A 21540-nucleotide genomic window follows, 5' to 3' on the forward strand; every position below is an offset into this window, starting at 1 on the left:
TTATGTCTGTAATAATTTGTATTTTTGTCCTCAAAACTATGAGATTTTTCTTGGGCCTCCCCGGTGGCGCAGCGATTGAGCGCTGGGTTTTGAAGCTGCCCGTGGCCTCTGCGGCGCCGGTTCGATCCCCGGCTGCACCCCGGCCACTGGAGGAGGGTCCCACTTGGCGCGCAGACCTCTCCTGCTGCCCGCTGCTCCCCTCAGCAGTGTACTTCGGTCCTTCTGCCTGCTCTGCTCCCCACTCTGGTTCTGGTGAATTCTCTCACCTTCCCGCACGTCTGACTGTACCCAGTGCATGTATAAACAAAACAAACAAACAAACAAATAAATAAATAAATAAATAAATAAATAAAACATGCCTCTATTAAAAATAATAATAAAAAAACTGTGATTTTTCTCAAACATATTCTCAATGTCCGTCATTCATCTGTATGTTTTAATTCTGTTGTTTTCTCCTCCTGATCATGTTTGTAAATTGTATAGTAGCATCACATCTTAATTTCATGCATACATAATCTTTCCATCACTTTTTTTTTTTTTCAGAAGAGATGGGCAGACTCTTTTTTTTGGTAAAGATTTATTTATTTATTTATACAAGGACTGGGTACAGTCAGAAGTGTGGGAGGTTGAGAGAATTCACCAGAGCTAGAGCAGGGAGCAGAGCAGGCAGAAGGACCGAAGTACACTGCTGAGGGGAGCAGCGGGTGGCAGGAGAGGTAAAAGTGCCATGTGGGACCCTCGCTGGTGGCCGGGGGTTGAAGCAGCGCTGCAGAGGCGGCGGGCAGCTTCACAGTCCAGCGCTCAACCTCTGCACCACCGGGGAGGCCCTAATTCATTTCTTGATCAATATTTGTGCTCAAATTTGTTGGGGGTTCAACTCCAGAATTATGTTCTAGAACATCTATGTATGTCAGTCCCATTGTCTCTGATCTGTGCACACTGGCAATCAATGCTTTGGAAGAAGGATATACTGGACAATTTTCAAGAATGCCAAGGGGTCCTTAATAACAGCAGCTGATAGGAACTATGTCCACAAAGCCTGCGGATGCTTAGCAGTCCTCAGTCTTGAATTCCCCCAAGTTCTAATATCCTTTTAGAGCACACTGAGGGGTGGAAATCAGACAAGGGCTATTTGAGACTGCCTTGGGCCTGGTGAATCACTCGGGACCCCGTCATCAAGACCAGCAGGGACAGAAGCTAATGAGATTATTGGTGGGAACAAGACCTGTGACCCATTCTTTCTAGGTCTTCTGAGGCTGCTCACCTGGTATGTGGGAGTTCACAGGAGAGCCTGGAGAGGTCGGAAAATCTTCAGTGTGCTGGGCTAAGGAATCTGGACTTGACATTTAGGTTTCCTCAGGAACCAAAGTGTATCTGGGAAGAGCAGCTGTGAATCAGTCTGGCTCTGAAGTGCTAGAACTATATGTATTAGAGAAGAAGCAGTGGGAGGGAAGGGATGAGAAAAGAGGATTGCTGGAGGTGATGGGAGGCAGCATGGGCACTAGAGGGAAGGAGCTGACCTGGAGTCCATGCCAAGGGTAAATAGATAAGGGGGAGACAGAAGAAAGGGACATCTAAGACATGGAAGGTTCTGGAGATAAGTAAGCATTACATGGGATGTCTGGAATATGGTTCCTCTCTGGCTGACGGGCCTTTATCTGTGTTCTGAGAACAGCTTGCATGAGGGGAATGGCACATGAGAAGGAATGAGGGAGGAATTCTTACAGGAACTTTCAAAAGTCTGGTTGATTCCCTTCTAGAGCTCATCAAAGCTATCAAGCTGTTAGTGTTTGCTAGAAGAATTTTAACACCAACCATACATGGAGTGCCACACGCCCCGGGTGGACCTTGGATCACATTCTCCCTTTATGGTGCTTTCCAGTTGTGATTTTCCCAAACCTGCAGTCTTCAAGTATTCGTTGCCTGCCAGGTCACCCTTTCTGTCAGTCCCCTAACCCAGGCCCCTGCACACACTTTCCCTTCAGGCATCAGTCATGAAGGCTCTTCTGTGTAGGCAGCCTCTTGTCTCCTCTCAGCTCTCAGATGCCCTGCCTCCAGGCCTCACTCAGCACTAGAGCATTTCTTTTGTCCTTTAGTAGTCCCCATAGCTCTCCCACTGCCACATCACCAGTGAACCATCACTGTGTTTTCCTCTCCTGTCTCACCCCCCTCACTCTCCTTCCTTTGCTCTGTACCTCAGCTCTGTGGTCAGTTTGCTGGTTTTGTCTTTTTCTTGATTGCTTTTTTTTTTTTTTTGGTTTCTCTATATTCCACATATCAGTGAGACTGTCCGGTATTTATCTTCTTTCTTCTGACTTACATCGGCTAGTGTAGCATTCCAGCTCCATCCTTGTTACCGCAGATGGCATGAGTTTGTCTTTCTTGATCACAGTAACATTTCATCGCATGCCACTGCACCAGAGCATTTATGAAGAACATCCCTAGGAAGAGCCCAGCAGGAGTGGACCTGCCTCAGCTGTGTCAGTCTTTGGTCTCAGCTCTCCTGAGCCTCCCTGCTCTGTCCTCAAACCTCTCCTGGGTCTTCTCTCTCATCAGCTGGCCTGTGGCCTCCAAGTGTTTCCCCCACCTGTTTACAATGACTTCTTGCTTTCGTTCATTGGAACTGAGGCCTCTGACATGGGCCTCGGACCTGTTTTTCTGGACATTTCTGTACATTGGTATCCTCCTCTTTGCATGAGGAAGTGAAGGCAGCCCTCTTTAATCTATTGCTAGGTCTCATCCTTCCCAGCCTACTCTGCGGCAGGCTGTGCCTCCCATGTTGTCTCTTCACGTGGTCCGGGCTTAGGGGGGGACCCCCGAGAAGCAGGGAGTTCCTGTGCTCCCACTAAGAGGGAAAGTTGTACTTCCCAGAAGACGGGAGTCCTTGCACCTCGCAAAGAAGATCTGAACTAGGGAATCTCCAAGGCAAAGCCTTCTAAAGCTCTCCTCTTTTGTTCCTGGTTAATGCTGAAGTAAGTTAGTTATTCATTGGCCTGTGAAAACCTAAATCGGACACAGGTGACAATTGGCTTATTGTTCTTACACATGAACTGTCACAAAAGAAGTAAAAATTGTTAAAGATATAGTTAGGAAAGAAATGTTTTGGCCCTGAGAACTCTGGAGAACAAGCTGCCCTGAACCAGCTGTTCTTGGAAACCATAGCCTAACATGGGGGGTGGGTACCTGTTTGTGGCAACAATGCATCTCCTGGTGTATGGGAAAAGTTAACAGTGCGTGTGGGCCTCCCCGGTGGCGCAGCAGTTGAGCGCTGTATTGCGGAGCTGCCCGCAGCCTTTGCAGCGCCGGTTCGAAACCCAGCTGCTCCCTGGCCACCGGAGGAGGGTCCCACGTGGCTCGCAGACCTCTCCTGCCACCCGCTGCTCACCTCAGCGGCGTGCTTTGGTCCTTCTGCCTGCTCTGCACCCAGCTCTGGTGGATTCTCTCACCCTCCTGTGCTTCTGACTGTGCCCAGTGCTTGTATAAATAAATAAAAATAAATCTTAAAAAAAAAAAAGTTCACAGTGTGCAGCTTGTGTGGAGGTTCAGCATTTCTGGTTGAAAGTTAGATTTCTGTAGAACTAAATAGTATTGATGAGTTACTTTAGATCACTTTGAAGTAATTGATAATGGGCTAGAGGAATGAGTACTAGGGAATGGGTTGATTTTAGCATAACAATGGACTGTCATGTCCACTCTGAAATTAGGAAGGCTTGACAGGGTGATTGATTGTTACTGAACATTGTACTATCTTAGACAATGGATTACATTAGAAAAATATTTGTACCTAGGGGAGTCATTGTCCCTGTAGAGTTTCTTAATCTGATTAAGGAAGTGTCCTTTTGTGGTATGAGATCAAGAGGGTCTATGTATGTTCATGAGGAAATATGTAATGATTGTCTCTGTTCTGCTTTGATGCTTATGCTAATGTCTTCTCACCGCTGGTCTTAAGGTATAAAGAAAGACCTGCTGAGACCCTCAGGAGGAGATAGTTGCAGGTTATAAGGTGTCTGTGTGTGTCTTCCTCACTCCTACCTTACTCCACTTCCCTGAAGCCTTCAGAAAAACTTCACCAAAGCCTTCCTCTCCTGCTGAGATCCCTGACGGGACATCTAGCTGGAATTGGTCTCCAACCTGCTCAGATTCCCCACCTTGAGCACTCCCTCTTCACTGAACTCCGCCCTTTATCCTTCAATCAGACAGGAGTATGGAATCAGGAAGAGGTAAAATGAATCTTGATTTTCCCTAATTCTAACTGAAATTTAGCAATTTATTTAATCGTGGCATCAAATTACAGTTGTAGTAGCAGTGTCTGTGATTGTCCTGCCAGCAGAACCACATGTATTTTATGCTCTCATGATTGGTTTTGCTTTCACAGTTGACTGACCCTTAAGCAACAGGGGGGTGGGGCGCTGATCTCGGGCGGTGGAAAATCCATGTAGGACTTTTGAAGCCCCAGAAACTTTATAATCATCCCTTGGTGTCTGGTGGAGTTGGATTTAGGAATGACACCCCCACACCCCCAGCAGATAGCAAAAGTTCACGGATGCTTATGTTCCATATAGTTGGCCTGGAGAGTCCTCAGCACAGAGTCAAGCTGCTGACATCTGTTCACTGGACCGAGTCCAGCACCACGAGCCAAAAAGCCACCAGGGCGCTGATGCCCTGTTTCTGGGCTCTGCCCCTTGTGGTTCCTGCCCTCTGTGTTTATTCAGTTGCAGCAGGGAATCAGTTCATCGGTGGCTTTGTTCTGGTCACCAGGTGGTGCCAGAGACCTGCACTTGCTGACCTGTGCTTTTCCCCAGTGGTTCTCTGAGAAAAGGGGGTTGCACTTCAACACAGGGGCTGTCGTTCAAGCCGGGTGCTGTGTCTGCTGAGCGTTCACCCTGCACTGTGCCCGCAGCTGTATGGATTCCGCCCTGAATGCTGCGCTCTAGGTCTCAGTTCCAGGGCTGTCAGGTCCAAAACGCTGGCTGTCACCCTGTGCTGTGCCCACTGCTAGGGTGCGTCCATGCCCCATGTCCTGTGCCTGGTTCTCAGTCCCTGATTCTCAGTCTCCACGCCTGGTTTCCCTTCTTACCCCCTAGGCCACATTGTGCTACTTTTTCCAGTGTCCAAATTTTGGACAGTTTATCTGCATTTATTGAAGTGATTCTTTATTCAGTTTCCACATACAGCTCTCTCCTAGATGTCCTCCTGCTCTTTTTTTAATGTTTGTTAATGTTGGATTTAACCAGTATGCAGTCCCTGATACTGCAGGAAATTATTCTGCGGTAATTACATTTTCTGTGTTCTCTCTATTAGTTTATTCTCACCGACTGTTTTCTTTAAGGTACTTCTTCAGGCATTTGTTTATTCACTCAGTATGTTCATGGGTAGTTTTTGACAGTGGTAAATTTTCTATGAGTGGTGGTAAGAACAGTAATCACGGAAGTGGCCTTTGCTTTGTTGAAGTCTTATTTTGCGAGAAAGTGATACCGAAATTGTCAGGCCTAGTCTCCCAGCCAGGAACAGATCCCAGGCTGCAGGGCAGCGCTGAGCCCCAGCCGCTAGACCCCCAGGGGTTGGTGTCTCATGAAGCCGCAGCAGGAACTTTGCAGACGCTCAGGGAAGCAAGCGAGAAGAGGCAAGTTTGTTTATAAAAAGAAAAAGTTGGGCCTCCCCGGTGGCGCAGCGGTTGAGCGCTGGGTTGCGAAGCTGCCTGCAGCCTCTGCAGCGCCGGTTCGATTCCCGGCTGCTCCCCGGCCACCGGAGGAGGGTCCCACATGGCGCGCAGACCTCTCCTGCCACCTGCTGCCCCCCTCAGCAGTGTACTTTGGTCCTTCTGCCTGTTCTGCTCCACGCTCTGGCTCTGGTGAATTCTCTCACCCTCCCGCGCTTCTGACTGTACCCAGTGCATGTATAAACAAACAAATAAATAAATGAACATGCCTCTATAAAAATAAATAAATAAAATAAAACAAAAGGGTGCATTCTCCACTTCAAAAAAAAATTAAAAAAAAAAAAGAAAAAGTTTATTGAGGAGAAAAAAAACAGAAATAAAGTGGGACTCCCAGGCCAGGGGGAGTGGTTCCCAGGCCTGGGAGGGGCAAGGAAGCCAAAGTGGAGTTGTGTCTTAGGGAATTTATACCTTTTTTCCCTCATTATTCTAAAGCTCCACCAGTCTCTTTGTGATTGGTTAGTTCTTGGCTGTCTCACTTAATTTGTTACTGAGTGGGGGATCTTCACATTCCTTAACTAACAGTTTTGTCTTTCCCCATTTGTTGCATCTTTATCTTTATGGCCCAGTCCTTTGGATGGGCATCCCTGCATTGAAGTTAAACAGCTGCCCTTCTAAGTTGTCCATAAATTAAACCACTCTCCCATTTCTCCAATCTCCGCCTCCCTTTACCACCTGAAGGAAACCAGGACTAGCATTAACAATGCTGTTCTTGGTCCTGGGATGTTTGTTTTTCCTAGTGGAATGGGTTACTTTCCCTTGGTTGTCCTTATCTCTGAAGCCTCCCTAAATTCTTCAGAGGTCCCCTCCTGCACTGTCCCTAAAACTGCATAATTCCTAGCTTGCCCTGTGTCTCAAAAGGAAAATGTGGGCCTCCCTGGTGGTGCAAGGGGTTAAAAGTACAGCACTGTGAAGCTATCTGTGGCCTCTGCAGCACATGTTTGATTCCCATCCGGCCAGGGATCTATCCACATGGTGTGGCAGACCTCTCCTGTCTCATCTGCTGCTCCCCTCAGCAATGTATTTCAGTCAGCCTGCCTGTTCTACTCCCCACTCTGACTCTGGCAAATCCTCTCACCCCCTACACTTCTGGTCTACCTCTCTGCTCTTGTATGCATAAATGAATAAAATCAATCTTTAAAAAAAAGTAAATTAAAGTTCAAGACAATGGTGTGGGGAGCTGTATAGTTATTTTCTATGTCCTTTTTTATCAAGCATACTTGAGATATTGTGAAGAGACCTGATGAATATAATTCAGCCCTAAATCACTTCACTCTATGGCTTTCTCCTGGTATGTAGGTGGAGTCATGTATTTGACTTTTGTGTGTCAAACATCTATGGGACCCTCCTCCAGTTGATGAGTTTGTTTATGTCTTAATTGCTTGGGTACATTTACAATGGTGTCATGTATCACGGATGAAGAAAATCTAAATGGATATGCTGTTTGTGGCTGACTCAAAAGATTGATCTAAATCACCTAAAGGAGTCGTGGACTTCATTGTGGGCAATAAAGTTAGAAACAAACATGCTGAAGTTCAACTCATTTCATCATTTTCTCCTTCAGGGAATACACTAACAGTTTATTAATATCCTCATGTGTCTTCATGGTGAGACAGGGCAAGCTAGGGTTATTAGGCAGTTTTAGGGACAGTGCAGGAGGGGACCTCTGAAGAATTTAGGGAGGCTTCAGAGATAAGGACAACCAAGGAAATGTAACCCATTCCACTGGGAAAAACAAACATCCAAGCACCACAGATAATCTTGTTAAGGATGGTCCTGGTTTTCTTCAGATGATAAGATAAAGTGTAAAGATGCTCACAGGGAGGGCTAGACCATAAAGGTAAAGGGATAAGCATAACAAATGGGGAAAGAAAATACTGTTAGATTAGGAATGTGAAATTCCTTGCTTAGTACCCCCTGAGAGCTAGCCAATCAGGAAGAGAGACTGAAATTTTAACATAATGAGAGAGAAAAGGTAAATATAGCTAATGTAATATCCCATACCAGCTCATCTTGGCCCCTCCCAGGTACTTTATACCTGGGAGTCTTTCTTCTTTGTCTTTTTTCTTCCTAAATAAACTTTTCTTTCAAAGACAAGATTTGTCTCTCTCTGCTTACTTACTCCAAAAGTCTGTGAATTCCGTTCTATGGTTTCGCGAGACAAGAACTCGTGGTAAAGTGGCAGCAGTTGTTACACACACCGGCATCAATGGTAGTAATGGAGCCATGAATATTATTGGACGTTGTTGCAAAAGAAATATTCACAAGCATGTGATGAAGGAACAGGTGAGCTTTTCATAACAGCGTGGAATTCTTGTGCATTCACATTAGCTAAGCAAAGCATCTTTATGTTGAACACCGACTCTGTGATCCAGATATCAGAAGGTCAAGATGCTTCTTAAATACCTGAATGTTGATTTTGATGAAATGTGTCTTGGTATCTGAATGTCTTATTTAGACTATGTGTGAACTTCTTCTGTGTATTTTTTCAATTAATTCATACAAGAGCTGAGGTGCAGGCCAAATGGGTGTGTGTGTGTGAGAGAGACAGAGACAGGATTCACCAGAGACAAAGTGGGGAGAACAGGCAGAGAGAAATATGCTGCTGAGGGGAGCAGTGGGCCTTACAGGAGAGGTCTGCCATGCCCTGTGGAGGGGGCAGATAGCTTCTGAGTCAGCGCGGTGCTTAACCCCTTCAGCACCATGGCGGCCCTGTTCAGCCTCTTCCCTCAGAGCCCTGAACCCTTTATGGGCCCCGCAGTTTTCATGGGCCTCGCTCACCTGCTGGTTCTCCTCAACCTCCACTCCTCCCACTTCCAGGCCACAGCCCCACCCCGACGACGGCCCGACAGGCTGCGCAAGGGGTTGTGGGAAATGTAGTCTCCAGCCCCTGTGGGTCCCGCGGAGGTTTCTGGGCGGGGCTTCCGCGATCTGCGCAGGCGCGGCCCCGCCCCCGTCCTTTCGAACGTTCTGGCGCCCCCGCGAGCGCTGGGGCGCCCCGAGGTGAGCGCGGGTTTGTCCCGGGAGGCTGGGCGCTGGTGAGCAGACAAGCCGGGGGGCTGGGGAGCGGGGAGCGCGGGCAAGTGGGGGTCGCGGCCTCGTGGAGTCGGGCGCTTTGGAGCCTTTTCCCCCCGGAGCGCGCGTGGGGGCGGAGCAGGGCCATTGGGGAGAACGTCCCGGCCTTTCCGGGGTGTCCCCATCGCGGCTGCCCAGCCCTGACCCCAGACGCTGCCCGGGGTCTTCCCGGGGCGGGGGACAGGGTCCCCGAGGCGGGGGCCCTGGGGAAGCGCGGGTCCGCCTGTGCGCATGCGCGCTGACTCCTCTGGGCCCCCCAAAAGTCGGCGGTGAGGGAGGGGAGAGCCAGGCTGTGTTTCTTGGGGGGGGTATTGCGCCCGGGGCGGGATTCACGGACCCAAGGTGGGCGGGTGATGTCGCGAGGGTTGCCATGGGGAGGCAGCCCCTGTGGGGGCGGGATGGTTGGCGGGAAACTGGGTTTGCAGGGTGGGGGGGGGAGTGGGGGGAGTTCCTGGGGCGTTAGAGGCTTGTTTTCTGAATTTCCACATATGCTTCGCGTTCCCGCCCACAGGCGGCGTCCTGCTGGCCGCTGCATTCAGGCCTCCTGCCTGGACGTGCGCACCCCGGGGGACCTTGTCCCTGTCAGGGTGTCCACTGAGCAGAGGGCGGTAGGCGGCGCAGAGCCACTGCCGGGGTGTCCTGGCAAAATAGTGTGTTCGGGGCATTGTCTCATTGGAAGTCGTGGCCACACTCTGAACTGACTCATCAGCTTTGAGACTGTTGTCCTTGGTGTGACTGTTGATCAGGCAGTGGGAAGTGTCATCTTTTACTAAGTTATGGTGAACCGTAAACTTCCACGTTCTGCCGCTCATGGACTCGCAGGGCCTCTCCTGCCCCTGCTAGAAGTATCACACGGCCATCACCCGCAGTGACTCTCTGGTGTCTCCAGGCAGCGTGTGGCGGGCTCTGGACAGGAGAATCCAGGACCACGTGCAGCTGCCTCCATCCTCTGTGCTGGACCCCATTGCCCCTCCCAGCGCCGCCTCCAGAGCCCTGGCGCATCTGTGAGAGCAGCGACAATGCATGAATCTTTGGTGAGTGATGTGTTTGCTTCAGCTCGCTGTGCATTGACTTTATGCGAGTTCGTCAACGGACACGTAAATTAGAAACATAGTTTTCTCCAGGGACACATTCCTAACCAGAGAAAGGTGTGGCGTAGATCCAGGCACTTCACATGTCCAGCATGCGTGAAGATGGGGCTCTGCCCTGGTGTTCACTCAGCCCTGAGTCAGAGTCTGTGCCTGGGACGCGGTTGATGACTCTGAAGGTGTGGACTGTGGCTCTTCACCCCACTGGACAGAAACACTCCCCAGCTCTGCGCTGGTCAGGTGCGGGGTGAGGGAGGAGGGGGAGGATGGGGCCTGAGGACCAGAGTGCAGAATGGGGGTGAAGGAGCCACATGTCTTTTAAAAAAGACAACTGATTTTTTTTCAAGATTTGTTTATTTATTTATACATGCAATGGGTACAGTCAGAAGTGCGGGAGGCTGAGAGAATTCACCAGAGTCAGAGCAGGGAGCAGAGCAGGCAGAAGGACTGAAGTACACTGCTGAGGGGAGCAGTGGGCAGCAGGAGAGGTCTGCGCACCATGTTGGACCCTCACTGGCAATCAAACTGGCGCTGCAGAGTTCTATCACAACCTGCTTCACAACCCAACGCTCAACCCCTTGTGCCCCCAAGGAGGCCCCAACTGAATTTTTAAGGTTTCTGTGCAGTAGCTAAAATCATATACTGTGTCCTACACAACTCTCGGAGACTTTCATGCAGGCATCAGTCTTGGCATGTGTGCCGTTGAGTCCAATGGGGATCCTTACATACCTGCCCCTGCCTTACTCTCAGGTGGCCTGCAAAGCGAAGGTGCCCAGTAGACTCTTCAGAGTCCTTTTTTCTGGCCGTTGTTTCCACTCCTGCGCATTTTTCCTTGGTGTGGTCTGAATGCATTTCTAGAGACGCTCACTACACCCTAAGTTGCTCTCCAGTCCAGTTACACTCTCCAAAAGTTCCTGCCATGTTTGAGAACACTGTGTGTGACCTTTGGAAAATTTCATTTTTTTTAATTGTTTTAAAGCTTCTTATACTTTTTTCTTATTCTTTTACTTATTTTCCCTCCTCGATCTGTCATTGACATGTGTAGCACTAAAAGCCTTCTGCTAAAATAGTTGCCAGTTTTTTCCTACAATCCTAATGGGTCTTGCCCTAACCCTTGTTTCCTCTCTACCAAACCACTCTGGCCCATCCCATGTCTGCCTCCATCCCTAACTTCTCCACCCGTTCCCCTGTTCCCTCTGATGGTCATCTTTACTTTCAAATGACCCTGTTCAAGTTTTATTCAAGTATTTTGGCTGTAAATGTTTTTTTGGTATTTATTTTCCACAGATGAGTGAAGCCATCTCATATGTATCTTTAATTTTTGGCTTATTTCACTCAAGAATAGCACCTCCCGGGGCCTCCCTGGTGGCACAAGGGGTTGAGATGCAACCGATGGGGCTGTCTGTAGTCTCTGCAGCACAAGTTCCATCCCCCGGCCAACCAGGGAGCTACCCACATGGCACAGCAGACCTGACTGGCCTGCTGCGTCCCTCGGCAGTGTATTTCGGTCTATCTGCCTGTTCTGTTCCCTGCTCTGTCTCTGGTGAATCCTCTCACCTTCCTCCCCCGCACCCCTGGCCTGTACCGCAGCTCCTGTATGCATAAATAAATAAATCTTTTTAAAAACAATATCACCTCCTTGCCCACCCATTTTATCCTCAGTGTGGCCCTTTGCTCCTTCCTCACAGCCCTGCAGTGCTCCCCTGCGTGTGCTCCACCCTTCCTGCCCTGCTTCTGCTGAAGGGATGTAGATTGGGCCATGACTGGGCAGTTGGAAACACAGCTGCTCTGCTCACGGATGGGATTAATCTTTTTTGTGTTTGCGTTTTCCCATGAGGATAATGTGTAGAAGTATTGCAGATGATATGGAATTTCCATTTTTATTTCCTTAAGAAACCTCTGCACCCTCATCCACAGGGTCTGTTCCGACTGTCTTGGCCACCAGCCGTGGGTGAGAGCTCCCTTTTCTCTGCGCCCTCTCCAGCGTTGTTCATTCCATGTTTGGTTTTTTTTTTTTTTTTCAGTGTTTCACTTTTCTAAATACTATTTTACATATTTTTACATCATTTTCATTTTTGCACAGTGTAATCATTTACATCTTCATTATAGTCCCCATAAAATTCTCATCCCTCACCCCCCGTTTTGTATAAATCCATTCCTTTTCATTTGGGCCTTCTCAAGGTGTGAGGTGGCATCTAAGTGTGCTTTTAATTTACATTTATCTTGAAATAAGTTAAGGTGAACATTCCTATTGTCTGTAGGATGTCAGAATTCCCTCTCTAGAGAAGAGTGTATGTAGTTCCTTTGTCCATTTTTAAATTAAGATTTATTCATTTATGCATACAAGAACTGGGGTACAGGCGAGAGGTGCAGAGGGTGAGAGGATTCGCCAGAGACAGAGTGGGGAGCAGAACAGGCAGACTTACTGAAACACACAGCTGAGGGGAGCAGTGGGGAGTCAGGAGAGGCCTGCTGCTTCATGCGGGTTGCTCCCTGCCGGCCAGGGATCGAACTCACGCTGCAGAGGCTGTGGAGAGCTTCATAGGCTGTGTCCCAACCCCTTGTGTCACCAGGGAGGCCCCCCTTTGTCCATTTTTAATTGAGTCATCAGTTGGTTTCTCGCATTGTTTGGAGATGTTATAAATTTTGGAATGAGCCCCTTGTCACATGTGTGGCATGCAGATTCTTTTTCTGTTCTATAGACTACCTTTCAGTATTGGGGCTGGTTTCTTTTAAGGTATGAATTCTTTTAGGTTTAGTGGTGTCCCACTTGTTGATTTTTGCTTTTGTTTCCGTGGCTGTTGGGGTTGTGTTCCCTAGTGCACTTTGTGGCAACTGTCCTTAGTGTGTCCCTATGTTTTCTGTCAAGTACATCACCAAATATTTAAGCCATTTGAAATTTTATAGATTGATTTATTTATCCATATAAGAGCTGGGGTACAGGCCAGACATGTGGTGGGTGAGAGGATTGACCAGAGACAGAATGGGGAACAGAACAGGCAGATCTGGTGAAATACACTACTAATGTGAACAGCAAGGAGACAGGAGAGGTCAGGTGTGCTGTGTGGGTGATTTCCCTGACTGGGAATCGAACTCATGCTGCAGGGGCTGTGGATAGCTTCATAGTGCTTTGCCTTAACTCCTTGCTTCACCAGGGAGACTCCATGTTGCTGTATTAAGTCGTTTGGAATTTGTTGAGGATTTTCGCTTCTCTGTTTTTTGGTGGTGTTGGTCTATTTTTCCCTTTTATGCTGTCTTTTTTTTTTGGGGGGGTCAGGGCAATGTTGACCTCGTCGTATGTGTTGGTGAGTTTTCCTCCGTCTTCAGTGTTTTGGAAGATGCAAATTTCATTGTGTTTGCTTCTGTCATGGTCTCTCTGATGATTTCTTTTCTGTGTCCCTGAATGCTTGAGTATCTTGTGCTCCTGAATGTAGCTAGTCCCTGTGTTCCGATCTGGTCTCCCAACTTCAGTCTGCACTTCTCCTGAGTGAGTCAGTCAACTGTGTGTTGCCATTTCTGCCAGTTACACTAGAGCGTGGGCCTCCTGCCCAGGCCTAGTACCACAGGCTCGGCTCCCACCTGAGTGCGCCTGTAGCCATCCCGATGGCACCTGCCGCTCATGCAACATGCAAACCTCGTCCTGTGTTGTGCCCTCCGGTGTGGAATTAGATCCTTCTCAGCCCAGGTCTCCCGCCACCAGAAAGGGATTTCTCTGTTCCAGAGTTTAGTCTCAGCCAATGCAAGTTACTCTTCAATATTACCTGATATCTTAATGGTTGCTAACAACAGCACCGCCGTGCGTGCGTTTGTGTGTGCGTGCGTGTGTGTGAGTGTGTGTTGACTTTCTTTCACATTACAGTTCTCATTCTTGGCCAAACCTGATGGATGCGTTTTCTCAGTGATGAGGTTGCTTCCTTTTCTGCCTCCGACTGGCCAGGGTGTGGTGACACCTCAGAGTTCAGGGGTCAGTGGGACATGGTTGAACAAGGGCCATGACACATACACTCGCTGAGTAAAACAAGGAAGTGCAGATGTTCATCATTTGACCTTTGGTTGTTGGGAGTTTATGTCAGTGATGCTCAATGTAGTTTTTAATAAAGAGCTCCAGGTTTCTGTCATCGAGTCTGGAGTATAGTAGGTTTGTTTGCATTTGTCATACGTATGATTCTTGCTGAAGTTACGGTTAATGGTAGATTTTTTTAATTTTGATAGATGTTTATAGAATATTGATAGAATGAATGTATTTTGCAACCTAATTTTACCAGCTCTTCTGTCACCTGTGACCATGCAAGTGTTTCATTTTATAAATCTCTGCATTGTGGGGAGCAGCAGTGGCTGCTCTTCTGCCCAGCATGACTGTTGCTTATTTTTCTCCTTTTCCTAGTAAACGTTGCCCTCCATTCATTCATTCATTCATTCATCCATTCATTCATTTCTTAAAAGATGAACTTATTTATGCATACAAAAACTGGGGTATGAGCCAGAGGTGTGGGAGGGGGGAGGATTCTCCAGAGACAGTGTGGGGAGCAGAACAGGCAAATCTATTGAAATACACTGTAGAGGGGAGCAGTGGGTGAGTCAGGAGAGGTCTGCCACGCCATGTGGGTAGCTCTCTGGCTGGGGATTGAACTCCTGCTGCGCTGGCTGCGGGACAGCTCCATAGGTAGTGTCTACCTTTGAGCCACCAGGAAAGCCCCTGACCCTTTATTTAAATGTAAAATAAAAAGTCTCCTTTCGCTGTTATTGCATGTGGTGTTCTTTGGCTTTTAATATTTGACAATGTTATATAGCCATCACCACTTTCCAGATTTTTTATTTCCCAGTAATAAAATACTGTACTCATTAAACTCTTGCTCCCAACTGCTCTGTCCCTCAGCCCCTGTGTCCACCGTTTACTTTCTGTTTTCAAGAGTTTGACAACTCAGACCTGTATGAATGGAGTCTTATTACACCTTGTTTTCTTGGTGAATCTCTTATTTTATTGCATTGTTAACTGTTTTGTCATTTCATAGGTATCGTACAGGAGTGATTCATATTGTAGTGTGTGTCATTGTTTAGTTCCATTGTGAGGCTCATTAATATTCTCTTATGTGTATCTACCAGTCTTATTTATCCATTAATCCATCACCTGGGGCTTGGGTTGATTTTGCTTTGGGCTGTAATGACTGGTGGTGCAGTGACCGTAGGTGAGCAAACGTCTCTGCCCTTCCCTGCTGTCCCTGCTATTGGTGAACACCCCGGGGTGAGGGTGGGTCCTCCTGTCAGTCTGAGTTTCCTTTTCCCAAGAATCACCTTCCTGTCTTCCCTCCTGGCTGCATCATTTATGTTAGCACCAGCAGTGCACAAGGGAACCAGGTCCCAATTTTTGTCAGTACTTGTTCTTTTCTTTCTTTTTAAAACATTGCTATCCCAGCGGATGTAAAATCTCATCTCTTGTACTTCTCATTCATTTTTACTTCGTGACTGGTCGTATTGAGCACGTTCATGTGTTAGGTCCAGCTTGGGTATGTGATTTACAGAACTGTGTATTCCAGTCCTTTACTCATTGCTGCACATTTCCATTTTGAACAGGATCGAAAGTGCAAGGGGATTGTATTGTTCCATTTCATCACATGGTGCTTTTATGCCATCCTGAGCCCACTCCTGCTGGGAGGTCCCGTGTGTTTCTGTGCACAGAAATGAGCCATCCACCTTCTCTCTGCTGTTTTATTTCTCGTATTAGTGTTTTAATCAATGAGCCTGTAAATAAATTCATTTTTGTTTTCGTAGAACTGGGATGTGCCGGGTTACCTTGCGAGAGTTGCTGTCAGTGCAGCAGGCTCCAGTGAGTCTCTGCCCTTGGTTCCGCTACATGCATTGCTTACTGTTTTGTCATTTCACTGGCAGCGTACAGGAGCTCCTGTGTGTGTGAACACGGGTGTGTGTTATAGTCTGCTCACTGGGTTTTCCTTTCCAGAGTCGCTTTACTGTGGCTTTCATTAGTTTTCCAAGAATGAATTATAACTAGTTATGACCATTTTTGTGTATGTTGTCTTTTTTGTTGTTACGTAGCGTCACCCGAACCCATTGTGAATAGGGGACACTGAGCATATTTGTTAGTCCTCCTCTCACTGTGAATGTTGATGTCACCTGTGGCTGTGTCAAGGACTTGTTTTGTGTTGAGGAAAAATCCTCTGAATCCTTTTTTAGCTAATACAAATGGAAATTTATTTTAATGGGTTCCTATTCTATATGTATGTGGAGGTGCACAGGATTTACTACACAGGAAAGGAAATGATGGAATAAATTTACGGATTTCTTAAGATGTTTGTTTTTCTTATACCGTGTATCTTATTTTTCAAAACTCTTTCATTGCTATGATCTATTTTTTTTCTTTCTCCAAAAGAAATATTTGTCTCTTCTAGTTGTTTTCCCTCTTCTTTCGATACCTTTTGTTCTGCTCATCGTGTTCTCCCCTACGGTGATGAAAACTATCAATAATATCCTGGAGATTCCCAAATTCTTTCTTTTCTTTAATATTTATTTTATGTATGCATATAAACGCTCGGGTGTAGGCCACAGGTGCAGGGGGTGAGAGGATTCACCAGAGACAGGGTGGGGAGCAGAACAGGCAGACTGACTGAAATACTCTGCTGAGGGGAGCAGCGGGGAGACAGGTGAAATCTTCTGCCCCTTGTAAATAGCTCCCTGGTTGGGGATCAAATTCATGTTGCAGTGGTTCCTGATAGCTTCATAGTGCTGAGACTTAAACTCTTGTGCCACCAGGGAGGCCCTGATTCCCAAATTTCTGTTCTCAGCTTAGACTTCCTGATCTATCAGACACATGTCCAGATGCATGTGGAATACCAGTAGACACTAGAGTGTTACAGTGTAACTACCAACCCGTAATGCGGACAGTATATTAGGAAAACATTCCTCGTACCTCAGCCACCAAGTTATTACTAAGTTCTCCTCCCCTTTGTCCTTCCATTTTAGAAGTGATGACCTGTTCTGTCTTCTTCTGACACTGTCAGCTGAAATCTTTTCTTAAAAATATATTTTATATATATATTTTTTACATCATTTTTCATTTTTGCACAATGTATGAATTTTCATCTTGGTTATAGTCCCCATACATCCCACCCCCCCTATTTTGACCCTAATCCCTCCACCCCTCCACCCGCCCATAGTGTGTGTGTCTGGTTTATACTTGCTTGTAGTTGAACATCTCTTACCTGTGCCTTTTCCCCCCTCATTGCTTGAATATTCTGGTTTCGGGCTCAGTTTTTGTTTACTGTGAGTTGGAGATACCAAGCTTTGAGGTCACAGGAGTAAATATTGGCACAAAGTTGCACATGCTTTTCATTTGTTATGAAGCTCCTTTGGCACATGAATCCGGGTGTATGTCTGTTACACCTGCCAGCCAGGCTATCAGCTCCTCAAGGAGCAAATTTTATTCATCCTTTTATTCTTACAATCATAGACACTTTCAAATTTATACAATAAGCTATAGTTCTACTTTTAGGACCGAACGGGTGAATGTAGAGGCGTGGCTCTTTCAACTGTGAATTCTATACATTCTATAAAGGACCAAAGAACCACAAAATAAGATGTGTTTGCACTTGCTCTGTCTGACCCAGGCTGCCGGCCCTGAGATGAGGAGAAATGTTCCCTCAGAGGGGACAGTGTCATTTGAAAACGTGGCTGTGAACTTCACGTGGCAGGAGTGGCGGTACCTGAGTGAAGCTCAGAGGACCCTGTACTGGGATGTGATGATGGAGACCTGCAGTCACCTGGTGTTCCTAGGTGAGGAAGCTTCAGTGTAACACTCTAGTGCAATGCTCTCTTCTGCACCGATAAGTGTGCCCTTGCTTATGAAACTTAGTGTTGGTGAGGTTGAACATGACAGGCAGTGTACATTGTGGTTGTTTCAGTTTTCATTTGGAAAGATTCAGATTGGCCTCTTTTGCACAGCTCTTCACACTGCATTTGTTAGTTTTCAAAGACTGAAGTTGAACTTGATCGAAGACCAACACTGTTTCTCATCATAGGGCACTGTGTTACCGATCCTGAGGAGAGCATCAGGTCGGAGCAGGGATTACAGTCGTGGTCTGTGGACGATCCACCAAACCAGGACCTCTCAGGTCAGTCAGTGCTTGCCAGGTCGGGAGGCTGAGAGGAGGCTGGGAGTGTGGCCAGTGATATTGGCCACACTGAGGTGCTTTTCCAATGTCCAACCTTGGACAGTGCGTCTGCATATATCAAACTGATTGTTTATTCAGTTCCCAAATATTCTCTCTGGTGAATTTTGTCCTGGTGAATTTTGTCCTGCTCTTTTAATGATGGTTGTCTAAGTTCTTAAACCAGTATGCAGTCCCTGATACTGTGGGAATTTTTCTGCAGTAATCACATTTCTCTGTTCTCTCTCTTAGTGTATTCTTTTCTTTTTTTTATTTTTAAAGAGGCATGTATTTTTATTTATTTATTTATTTGTTTGTTTGTTTGTACATGCACTGGGTACAGTCAGAAGCACGGGAGGGTGAGAGAATTTACCAGAGCCAGAGCAGGGAGCAGAGCAGGCAGAAGGACCAAAGTACACTGCTGAGGGGAGCAGTGGGCGGCAGGAGAGATCTGCGCGCCATGCGGGACACTCCTCCGGTGGCCGGGGAGCAGCGGGGGATCGAACCAGCGCCGCAGAGGCCGCGGGCAGCTTCGCAACCCAGCACTCCACCGCTGCGCTACCGGGGAGGCCCCTCTCTTAGTGTACTCTCATAGACTGTTTTCTTTAGGTACCTGTTCAGGAATTTTTTTATTCTGTGTGTTCATGGGAAGTTTAGCCAGTGGTAAATTTTCTATGAGAGGGGAGAGCAACAATACTCACATAAATGATCTTTACTTTCTAAAGTTATACACTCTGTGAAGAAAGAATATATAATAAATACATTTACTAATAGAGAGGTAAAGCCACAGAGGTAAAGCCACAGATGTTTGACCAGCATGAGTGAAACAAAGTGGAGGATGTTGTTTTTGTGTGTGTGCTCCATACGCATCATTATAGAGATTAATTCTTTTCTTTCAGAGCTCAGGTGAGGTGAATGGCTTGCAATGACATGTCATATCTATAGTTCCCTCTGCAGTCTGGGCTAGAGGCTGTGTATTGCTATTGGAGATGTCACTTTGCAGGTGACTAACTCAAAAGGAATAGAGCAACGTTGACTGGAGAGTTATTTAGAAGATGAGTGGTGTTCCTGGGGCAAGCCTTGTGACCACCCACATAGTAATTGTGAGGCTGAGGAGGAACCAGAAATTGTTTAGCGTGGGAAGGGATGTTCTGTGACATGCGAGGGGGAACCTGAAGTGGTGGTTTCTAAATCCATGGCACCAAGAGATTCAGGTTGGGGGCTCATACCTTGGGGAACAGTGCGACCTGTGCAATTCCACCTTCTCGTGGGAATCGTTGGGAGGAAAGTAAAGGAATCAATGACAGTGTGATGTAGCTGAGAGTCACACACGACATAAAAACTGGAGCTGCTATGAACAAAGCAGAAACACAGGTTCCAGGGAGTGCGTTGAGAACACCAGGGTGTTGCTCTCAGAAGGATGTGGGAAAAGACTTTAACACTGATAGCCACAGGCTGGATGCAGAACTTTTTTCCTATTGCTCAGCAGGAATGTGGGACACAATGATGAGGCGGAGTTTGCTGCATGTATTAGGATTCTGAGCCTTATGTGATACGATATTTAAATAGGAACTGACAGGTCTATGCTGTGGAGGGATGTGCATGCCTCTGAGAACCTCTGCAGGTGACCGTGGCCAGGGCCGGGGTCGAAAGAAAAACTAAGGAAATGGAGAAGCAGAGTCCTTGTGTCTCAGCAGGCCTCTTGCTTAAAGTGCCTGGGCAATGACTGGGTCTCTCAGTCCACAGGTTTCCGGGAAAGCCATGGCCTCTGCAGGGCTTGGTTATTCAGAAAGTACCCTCAAGAGCTGCACAGGGTCAGTCTAAGAAAGAAGGTGTGTAGGATCTATATTGGGTGAAATGCTTCTGGTTGAAATCGACAACTCTAGTTAAAGGACTATTTTCACCAAATATTTATGATTTATAAAGCCATTATGAAATTAGTTTTACTGCTTTGTTATCCTGGTTTGGCATTAGAAACTCTGTTAATTGGGGCCTTCCTGGAGGCCTAGGGATTAAGTCTCTTAGCTCTCACTATTATGGCATGAGTTTGATCCACAGTGAAGGAGCTCACCCACTTTGGCACAGCAGACCTCCCCTGTCTCACCTGCTGCTCCCCTCAGCAGGGTATTTGAGTCAGTCCGCCTGTTCTGTTCAAAACACTGTCTCCACGCTCCCCTACAGCACCCCCACTCCTGCACTTCTGGCCTACACCCCAGATCTTCCATGCTAAAATAAAAAGATACCAAAAAATCTATTCTCCCCATAATTTGCTATGGGCAAAAAGCATGAATCAGAAAATCAATACCTGTAAATTGTGTTGTAATACAGGAGCTTTTGTGCCACTAGTAATATTCACTCAAAATGCTTCTTTTTAGAGACATGGTCATTTTTATCTCATTTTAGATGTCCATACTGTGGATCACCTGACTCAGGACAGCCCTGCAAATCTGGGCAGACATGTGTGGCAAGTTCTTACCGCCAGCAGCAAAATACCATCCAACGAGAGAGCTGACTTAATGGAAAAAAAGCAATTTGGACTCAATTCATTGTTTGAACCATAGTATCAAAAATGAAAACAATTCAGCAATGATGCCTGAGAACTTTACTATACATAGGACCATGATGATCCCTGGTGAGCCTCATGAAGAGCATGCTGGAGAGAACGAGGAGGTCTTTAGTAGAATGAGGGAACCCATCAAGTATCCTGAGCACCTTAGTCACCAGGTGATTCAGAACTTTCAAGAGCCTTTTGAATTTCGTGAACAAGGAAAAGTTGTGAGTGAAGAAACAGTATTTACACCTAGAGGAGCCCTTCCAGAAGGGGCTGCCCGTAAATGCAATGAGTGCAGGAACACCCGTGATGAGGCACCTTTCGTTGTCTGAGACAGAACCCAAGGAGGACAGACTCCCTGCAGTTGTAATGAAAAGGGGAGAGCTGCAGAAATGACTCCAGTGCATTTGAATCCTCCTAGGTATGCTGAACATGAGCAGCAGGAATGTTATGAAAGTGGGGCCAGTCTCAGCAATACATTTCACACCTATCCGCGTGAGAGTACCCAGTTAGGACAGAATAATTTTGGATATAAGAGATATGGTGGGGCTCCCAGGTGGCGCAGCGGTAGAGCGCTGGGTTGCGAAGCTGCCCGCGGCCTCTGTGGCGCCGTTCGAATCCCCGGCTGCTCCCGGCACCGGAGGAGGGTCCACATGGCGCGCAGAGACCTCTCCTGCCGAAGCTGCTCCCCTCAGCAGATATACTTCGGCCTTCTGCCTGCTCTGCTCCCCGCTTGGCTCTGTGTGAATTCTCTCACCCTCCCGCGTTCTGACTGTACAGTGCTTGTATAAACAAACAAACAAACAAATAAATAAAAAAAAACATGCCTTATTAAAAAAAAAAAAAATCTTAAAAAAAAAAAAATTAAAAAAAAAAAAAAGAGATATGGTGGACGGCCTCTTAAAAACCTCTGTTCTGACTGAACATCAGAAAAACACAAGCAGATGATCA

The 21540-nt window shown here is 47.0% G+C and overlaps 1 protein-coding gene across 1 annotated transcript in view; it reads left to right on the forward strand.

Annotated features, from left to right (window-relative positions):
• LOC129146153 (zinc finger protein 260-like) overlaps positions 1-21133 on the forward strand; it is a 147503-nt gene extending 126370 nt beyond the window's left edge. Inside the window, 1 exon segment of the mRNA XM_054697651.1 lies at positions 20442-21133. The gene's annotated coding sequence lies outside the window, so the exon portion shown is untranslated.
• The last annotated feature ends 407 nt before the right edge of the window (positions 21134-21540 follow it).

This window comes from Talpa occidentalis, unplaced genomic scaffold, assembly GCF_014898055.3.
Source record: "Talpa occidentalis isolate TD23 unplaced genomic scaffold, MPIMG_talOcc4v2.1 talOcc4.18, whole genome shotgun sequence".
Lineage (NCBI taxonomy): Eukaryota > Metazoa > Chordata > Mammalia > Eulipotyphla > Talpidae > Talpa > Talpa occidentalis.